Here is a 9,765-nt window from a genome sequence, read left to right on the forward strand (position 1 = left end):
CAAAATACGGCCTCCATGACAGAAGAGTAGGCAGGAACTGACCAGGAAGCAGACACATCTGTGAAGCCTGCTTCCCACAGGCAATACCACTCTCCAACCACCCATAGATTGCTTACTCTTTCCAGCCCCTGAAATTAAAAAGGGTCAGCTTACTGCTTAGCTGTAGTACACTGTTTTCAGTGGTTTCCAATTTTATCATACAATAATCATCTTGGATCAATTCTTCAGACGACAGGGAGATTTTATTGTTTTTTAAATTCTAGTTTTGTAATGCTTGGGATTGAATACAGGACCTCACATAGTATATGCTAAGTGAGTGCTCTACTACTGAGCCATTTCCCCAGCCTCAGACAAGCAGCTTTTAAATTGTGTGATCCCAACCGATATCAAGGAAGGCATTTTATTCATAAATGAGAACATGTAAAGTGACTGTCTCACCTAATAGCCAATTTAGTTGGTGCTTGATACAACTGATTGCTTTTTCTTCTGATATAGATATAGATTAAATACGCATGCGAATACACATATACACCCCCACACTCACTGAGAAGCAGGTGAACATATATCATGTCTCTCAGGATTTTTTGATTTGCACATGGATCTCATGCTATGTATTCCCATAATGTGTGATCCTGGGAAAAGGAACAGACAAGCATGTTTACCACTGGTATTCAGAGGAGGAGGAAACAGATTTAGAAAGGAAACATAATTGGGGAAATAACTTACCTAAGATTCAAACCCAGATCTGCCTAACTCTGCTATTTCCACTCCTAACAACTATGCAAGACTGCTTTGTAGGCCATGCATATAACTCATGCCATCCATTTGAATATATATTTATATGGTGCCGTGTAACACAGCTCCACTAAACACAGTTAAACAAATAAAGAACAACAGTGGCTTACTCTTGCTCAACTTCTGTGGGCAGGAGAATTAGTAGAGTCCTTTTTAATATTGTGTGTGTGTGTGTGTGTGTGTGTGTGTGTGTGTGTATGTGTGTGTGTGTATGCAGGTGTCTAAAGAGGCCAGGAGAGAGCATCCAATTTCCCGGAGCTTGTGCTCACTTCTACAGCCCATATACTAAAATTGGAACAGTACAGAGAAGGTTCCCCTGCACAAGAATGACACTCAAATTTGTGAAGTGTTCCATATTAAAAAAAGAGAAAGAAAACGAAATTCCCTGGAGCTGGCATTATGTGCCATTGTGGGCGACCTGACATGAAGTCTGGGAACTGAATGTGAGTCCTCTAAAAGAGCAGGAAGTGCTTAACTACTGAGCTGTCTCCCTGGTTCCCAATTCAGATGTGTCTTAACTAGGCAGTTCTGACTTGGGGTCTCCTATTCAGTTGCTGCAGGGTGTTGACTAAGACTGTGGTTTTCTGAAGGCACAATTTATGCAGGGAGATTAACTTAGAAGGTAGATCATTTACATGGTAAGTAATTTGGTACAAGTCCAAAATGCATGCCTCTGTGCTCTCTGTGTGGCTCATTCCAGGGCACTGTTGAGTGTCTCTTAACATGGTGGCTGATTTCCTCCATAATGGATGACACAAGGATCAAGGCTGAATTAGCAATACCTCTGACAAACTGGCCTCAGAAGTGACATTACCCAGCTTACCTCACTGTATTCAAACATCCAACTCTGATTGGATGTGTGAAGATCTATGTATGCCTGATAATACCAGGAGACACGAGTCATTAGGGGCATTTGTAGATGGGTAATTCTCGCTAACTTGGCCCTTTTCTCTTTCTATAAATCCTTGTAGCCAAATCTTCTACTCTTGTTCCATTTTTCCATTTGGTTATCCACCTCAGCAACCATTGCCTGCTTCCCCTCAAGCTGGAGTCCAGTGAGTGCGTAGGGAATTGTGATGGATAATATTGATTTCCAATGTGACAAGATCTAGAACGGCACAGCCAAACTGCTAGGCGTGTCTGTGAAGACGTTGATAGACTGTTTATTGTGGTGACATCACAACCTGGAGTGTGGCTGACCCCAGTCCATGGGCTGGAGTTCAGGACTGAATAAGAAGGAGAAAGTAAGTATCAGCATTTGTCTCTTGGATTCCTCTGGACTGTAGATGCGATGTGACCAGCTGCCTCACACACTGCCCAGGCTGCCACACCTTCTCTCCCTGCTGCCACACCTTCTCTCCCAGGTTGAACTGGATCCTCAAACTGTGAGACAAATAAAAAGCTGTCCTTAAGTTGCTTTCTCCAGGTTCTTTTTTTTTTTTTTTTGTAATCATAGCAACAAAAATGGTAAGCAATATAAGAACCTGGCAATCAGGGTTGTTTTGTCTACTCTGTGGAGATAACGAGAACTGATCTGACAGAGTGGTCCTTCTCAGTGGACTGGGATCTTTTCCCAGTGATGTGCTTGGGAGAACTTCCACAGTAATATCTAATGCAGTAGATAGCCGTGGCTCAGATTTCTTTGATAGTCTTCTTCAGAGACAGCACTGCAAGTCAGTTCTGCAGTGTCTACTGAGCTGAAAATACATGTTAATAATGCTGATGGGTGGGCATAAAAAAAAAAACAAAGCATATTAGTGGGTGTCTCTTTGGAATCATGGGTATTTTGTTACTTTCATTTTACTAATATTCTACATCTATATATTGCTTCTTCTTAAATATAACTTAATGAAGATGAGCAACTAAAACACTCTTAAGACAGGAACTCTGTGTTCCAGATTCTAATGCCTGGTGTGATTTTTTTTTTTAATGCAATGCACTTCCAGTCTTTGCGTCTTTCTTGTTCCAAGGATGTCATTATCAATACTAATATAAAATTTTCATTGCTTGAGCCATTACAATATACAGGGAATGGATTTTTCAATTTGTCAAGTTCCAGTGAGTATATTAGCAGAATCTTCTGTCTGTCAGCAGGCACGTGGTGACGCCAGTAGCATCTCTAATTTTGATTGTTCTGAGTCTTTGTGTTTATACAGGTCTCCAGTGCCTGAAGGCCTCTCTCCCCTTTCCCTCCGACTGATTTCCCTTACATCTCTTCTCATCTTAGCTGAGCCTTTAGAATGATACATACTGAAAGCAACCTGTGAGATAGGAAATATATTGATAAAATGGGTTTAAGCTCTGGGAGTCCTGTTGAAAAGAAAGAAGATGGATTGTAGGAGCCAGAGGGGTCATGGCAGGGGAACCCACAGAGACAGCTGACCTGAGCTCATGAGAGCTCATGGACTCTGGACCAACAGCTTGGGAGCCTGTATGGGACTGACCTAGGCCCTCTGCATGTGAGTGACAGTTGTGTATCTTGGTCTGTTTGTGGGGCATCTAGCAGTGGGATCAGGATCTGTCCCTGATGCTTGAGCTGGCTTTTGGAACCTATTCCCTATGGTGGGATGCCTTGCTCAGCCTTGATGCAGTGGGAGGAGTTTGGTCCTGCTTCAACTTGATATTCTATAATTTGTTGACTCCCATGGGAGGCCTGCCCCTTTCTGAACAGAGGAGAAGGAGGAATGGATGGGAGAGGAGTAGTTGGGAGGTGGGGGGAGGAAACTGTGGACGGTAGGTAAAATCAATGGAAAAAAAGAGAATCATGCTATAGTGCTACAGCCGAGAGCCATGTCTGGATCCATGGCTCTATCTCAGCTAGGGTCTGTGTTGATGTCTCAGGTTCCTTTTATCATCAACAGCCATGCTGATGCCCGTGGTCTGCGCCACCACTTGGGGCCATGTGGGTGTCCAAGGATCATGCTGGGGCACTGAGTGGCATGTGCTGCCACCCATGGTGACATCTGGGCCCACGCTGCTGCCAAGGAACATGTCTGGGTCTGTAGTCCTACTGCAGATGGGGTCTGTATTGCTGTCCATGGCCCCTGTTGTTATCAAAGGCCACACGGATGCTTGGGGTCTGGGCCAACCTGTGTCCATATTGGTGTCTAAGGGCTGTGCTGCAGCTAGAGCCATGCCAGTCTGGGTGACCTGTGCTGCCATGTCTGGTCCATGGTCTGCTGCAGTGGGGATCTGTGTTGATGTTTGTTGCTCATGCTACCACAGGGGCTCACGCCAATCATGCAATCATGAAATTCGAGGGCCATGCTGAGCTGGCCCTGCCCTCCACTGTCCCATATAGGAGAGCTAGCTCCAATGATACAGGAACAGGAGAGCTGCCCCTGCCCCTCAGGGGAGAGCTGCCCCTGGCCCTCAGAAGAGAGCTGCCCCCCTCAACTTAGAAGAGAGCTTACCCCGCCCCCCATTCAGGAGAACTGGCCCCACCCCTCATCACAGGCATGGGAGAGCTGGCTTTTCCCCTGCCTGAGGGGGGTGGTTCCAGTGGCCTGGTCTGACCTACTCAGCTACCATCTAGGCACTCATCAACATCTGTCCCATCTATGGCCTGCTGGAGCACGTGAAGGAACTGGTCTTGCAGAATCATAGCCGCAGGATCGCTACGATTTGGAGCAACAGCAGGAGAGGAGTTTGGATGAGGGTCCAGTATTGATGGTGTACCAGAAGCTGGAGACCTTGAAGCAGACCAACAATTCATTACACATGGACATTTGCAAATACAGCTGATTGGACAAAAAGGTCTACTGCATGACACACTGCAGCTCCCAAAGAGCTGAATGAAGAGGTGAGGGAGAGGTCGGAAAGATAGAGGAGCAAAGTGATGTTTGTTTTGCTTTTTTGTTGTTTTTTTAATTAATACTGTTATTTATTTATTTATTTATTTATTTATTTATTTATTTATTCATTTTTCTTTTGAAGGGGATACTATAAGGGTGAAGGACAGATATGGAGGAATTGGGAGGTGGGTGGGATTGGGGTACGTGATGCAAAATTCCCCCCCAAAATCAATTAAAAATGTGTTTGAAAAGAAAGAAAAAAGAAGGACTCAAGCTTTAGGGTGATTTGTTTCATTGGTTATCTTTAATTATCTCACAAGTTAATGAAGGTGATTTATTAGTGAGAGGTTCTTAATTTTTCCCAGAGCTTTACTAAACTTCAGGGGCAGATCTGTGATCTCATAGTTTAGCGATGATTCTGAACTCCTGTGCAATGACGTATGGCAGCTTCAGCCCCGCCTCCTCTGTTCTGCTCATGAGCTGCACTTTGGTGGCTGTGGGATGAGGTGTGGCAGATGCAGGAACTTCAGGAGGGCTGTGCTGGGTTGAACAAATTAGAATATTGTAAGCATTCCTAACGGAAGACTTGCAGTCAGTCTGCTGGGCTTCATAACAACACAAGATTGGCTCTAGCGATGCTTTGGACTGCTTTGAGATTAGAATGCAGAGAGAAGGCAATTGTGCAGCTCATGTTACATGGTTAGAAGGTGGGAGGTGTACCTGAAATTAGTATTTTTTATGAGATTAATAATATAATTATGTGTTTTTAAATTGGAATTATTTGGGGATAGTAATTAAAGAACAGATTTCATTTGTTTGTGAATATGTCCAATTTAAGCAAGTGACTGCATGGTAGTAGTTGAACAAAAAAATCCCTTTTGGTTGTATGCAATTTACATTTGTCTAGTAAACTTGAACTCACATTATTATGTCTATATTACTGTATTATTTCATCATTGTGTAGTAAACTTTACCCATGAATGTGAGGTCCTTTAACATCTCTGTTACCTGTTGCTGCTAACAGATTCATGAGGTGAATTTACTATCTTCAAGCTCTGATGGTGTGAAGTCTAATAAACAGTCTTCTACAGCTAAAATCAAGAAGCCAGCAGAATGGTATTCCTTCCCCAGCTCCAGGATGAATCCATCCCTTGTACTTTCTACCTTCTAGAAAGTTCTACCAGAAGGTCCCACACTGCTGGCCTCTTTGACCCCTCTATCAGTGGTATCATTCTGACCTCTTTCTTTGTGGCAACTCCTTCTCTGATGTTGGCACTCCTTCCTGTTTTAGGAAGACCACTGTGATTATACAAGACCTCCTTGGAAAGCCCAGGGCAAACTTTTCACCTCAAGCCTTTACATTATCACACCAGCAAAGCCTACTTTTCCATATAAAGAAACAATATTTTAGGTTCTAGAGACCAGGCTATAAAACCATTGAAGGAGTTGTTAGTCTCTTCATCACGTCTATATTTTATATTCTGTTAAAAAATAATATGTTAGTTTGATGCTTAAAGTCTTGTGGATCTCATAGCCTTCAATTTGACTTAGACAGAACAACTGGGCAACTTTTAGCAACTTGATTAACCTTGCAGAATGTTAATATTTCAGCTGCAAATGGAGTGCTTAGATTGGACCCAAAGTATATTATGTACTCAGTACAGTCAATCATTCCCAGTTCTTTAAAAAGATTATGTCTTCCTACATGTTAAAGTAAAAGTCTAAGTGAACACTGGCATGACGGCATCTCCAGAATCTGTAGGCTAGTTGAGGAAGTCATTGCCAGACATGTAATCCCTCAGAGAACACAAAGCATGGTAGAGAACCATGTCCCACTTAAGAAGGACCTGTGTTATGGGAACTTGTCTTGAAGAATTTGAGTTACAATTAAGTTTGGGGAAGATTTCCTAGGAAGTGACTGGGATGTGGACAATGTAAAGAATTGAACAAATGCCTCCTAACAGGCAGAGAGATGGACAAGTACAAAGGTTCATAGGATAAGGGAAGAGAGTGAGTTAGAAGTCCTGGTGGTGGTGGAATAAGTAATAACTACATCAATATAATTCTATAAGTTGGCATATGAACCAAACTCTTCCTTATCTAGGCAAGTGACTTCAGGTAAGTCACTTACCTTTTCTATGTCACAATTCCTTCACTGATGGAATTGTGACAATTACAGTAGTTCTTAGAGACTGGATAGCTCAACCTAGAAAATAATCTTTGTGCACACAGTGAGCACTCCATAATTTTACCACTCATTCTAACATTCTCAACCATGACCTTATTCATCCTTACATCAGCCTTATGATGTAACTAGAAACTGAGGCAGAGTACAGTAGATAGCTTGTCCAGGTTCCTGCAGCAAGTACATGAGAGAGCAGAGATGTGAGAGAAGGCACATCTGCCTGCATGAAGCTGGAGCTCTCCCGCTTGGGTGTTAGCACTCCTGAGATGACTTCCCCAGACAAATGGGACAACACTGAAAATGTTTTGTATAAAGCAAACCTAACTCCATAAATGAAACACTGATCATTCGCAGTACCTGCCCCACGACTGTTTCCTGCTATTTTTAGTTATACAGTTTTATAACAAAGAACACATGGGGTAGGTAAAGTTGACCTGTTTCATTTCTTCTCCTGTTCATTTTCTATGTAATTTCAGGAAAATAAAAGGCAAGAAGAAGCACTGGATTCCAAGTGTGTCTGTGTCTCCATTGACTCCCTGGCATCATTCTGCTTGGCCTGGGTGCTGGAATTGGTGTCTGAGGTACCAGTGAGACTTGAGCAGCCTCTTCTCTCCATTCCTTTAGATTCTGGATATCAAGGGTTTGCGGTAATGATAAACAACGATAACCATCATTTCAGGTTCAACTAATTTCAAAGTATCAGAGTCTAAAATTATTTCACATTAAGTCTGTGCCAGCTTATTTGACCCTCTTTTAATCAAGGAGAAAACATTTCAAGAATGGGGCTTCTCCTAGGATTCCAAGCCTCCTCTCGTTGATGGTGTTGGCCCATAGAATGCAGGACTGCTGGCTTAATAGATATTTTCAATTGGCAGAGTGCCAGATCTTCATCTCTTCCTGGAAGTTGTCATAGATTGGAATTTAAAATTCATTGATTAATTTTGGAAGTTTGGAATAATGCAGTGAGGGTTTTTTAATACTCCCCCTTTTAATTTTATCATTAATGTAAAACAATAAAAAGGAAGACATCTTAAGTGGAAAATGTTTGGTCCTACAATTCTTTCCTGGCCAAATCAAACAGAACATACATAAAAAGGTAGACAGAGCTTCTATTTGTCAAATGATGGATTATTCTTTTCATTCATGTAGACATCTGGCAGTGTCAAGATACATGTATTGAGTAATTATGATTCCACAAAGATATTGCATGATAGAATTATTTTCACAGATATGCACAAAAATCATATTTTTTCATGAAGTTCTTGTATGATGGTTTGGCGTTGAAGAAGTGTGCAATACCAATGAATATCTTCTCTTCATTTGTTTGAGCCTCTGTCTTCAATCTCTTTGATAAATTCAGGGTAACCATCCAACCCCTAGAAAAGAGTGATGTGAAGCATTACAATGGGGTATATCATTTTGCAATACATAGATTTCAAAATCTGGCCAATGGTTAACTGGACTAATGAAAAAAGATGGTATTGACAGCTTAGAGCTCTGCTTTCAAAGTCAGAACCAACAGCGTGTCTTATGCATTGACTGAAATAATATAGTGAAACCCCTTTATCTCTTAACAAGCTACCTCCAGTCATGAAATTCCCTTTGCTATGCTACAGCCTCCATGTGAGAAGGGAGAACATGTTCAGATATTGAAAAACTGTAGGCCATTACCCACTTTACCACTCATATCAAAGACACTGAAAAGATAGCACATGTGCAATTGATGGATTATTTTCATCATGAAAGTCTGATGACCCCACTTGGGTTTTCAAACAAGGCATTTAATAACCACTGCCTTGTTAAAAGGTGGAAAATGATCTGGCTGGTGGCCTGATAGGACGAGGTTTTATTGATTTTACTGAAGCCCTTGGCTTGGGAGATCACAGGCTTCTTAAGGGCAAACTTAAAAGGAAGCATTAAGATGGATGAGTAATTACCTGTGTGATGGACGTCATTCTGCAAACATCAGGACTGGGAAGTTTTCCTTTGGGTATCAGTTGATGAGGGAGAGGGAAAGCATGAGCCAAGCCTCATTTCAACCACTTTTAGTCTTCTTGTGGACTTGTGAATTGACTTTGCTCTGGTGGAGGATTGGTGTAGATAACTTTAAAAAGGCAAACTTAATTGTTGATTTGTAAGGAGGAAAGTGATAGATTGTTATGGATACTAGAAAAAATCGTGTTTTAAATGCTATAAAAGAGAGAGAAAAAAGTAGATAACTTTATGCATACTGTTAGTTTTGGTGGCTCTGAGTCCCTTGGAATGAAGAGTGAAGATCTCTGAGCCTGCAGCTCCCTCCCAAGAAGCCAGACTAAGCTTGATGGGATGTTAGAAAAGAGGCATAGATGGCAGTTTAGAAGAGGAATGGCTGGGTAGGAGTCAGAATTAGAGCTTTGAGGACGTCACAGGCTGACGCACGGTGGAGCGACAGAGCAGTGCTGAGTGGCAGCACAGGGTGTGGTTTAACTCTGATGGTGGGTGTTCTGTGGACTGGCACATGGCTGCTTGAGCTACTTTAACAACTGTCTAGCCCCTTTCCCATCTCCTCTTTGAATCTGTGCTGCTGTGACTTAACAAGGCCACGGTGAAGGTGGGTGGAGTAAGGGGGAAAGAGTGAGGTGTACTGGGATCTCAGATGTTGGATCTTCGCTGTGCCTGAAGTCCCTTCAATGCTGTTAAACAGAAGTGAGCAATTCTCTTAATGAAGACTCAACCGAGTGTTGTTTTGATACACTAATTATAGTCCAGTGATATGCTATCATAGAATAACATATGGGAGGTTATTTCTGCATGACGAAGCACTCGTGGCTAGAATGCATTTTTCCATTATATGAATTTTTAAATATTTGTGCAAATGGGCATTTTCCCAAAGGGGGAGAAATGATACATAGGTATTTTGCTTTGTCAGAAGCAATCTATACCGAAGTATTGTTATAAATAATAAATATTTGTGAAGGGTACTTGAGCCATTTTCTCTCCTCTTTTATAATA

General features: G+C 42.0%; 1 pseudogene; it reads left to right on the forward strand.

Moving 5' to 3' along the window:
* Nucleotides 1–1,056: 1,056 nt before the first annotated feature.
* On the forward strand, nt 1,057–1,156 carry LOC131905372 (U6 spliceosomal RNA; annotated as a pseudogene).
* The last annotated feature ends 8,609 nt before the right edge of the window (nt 1,157–9,765 follow it).

The sequence above is a fragment of the Peromyscus eremicus genome, chromosome 2, assembly GCF_949786415.1.
Source record: "Peromyscus eremicus chromosome 2, PerEre_H2_v1, whole genome shotgun sequence".
NCBI lineage: Eukaryota > Metazoa > Chordata > Mammalia > Rodentia > Cricetidae > Peromyscus > Peromyscus eremicus.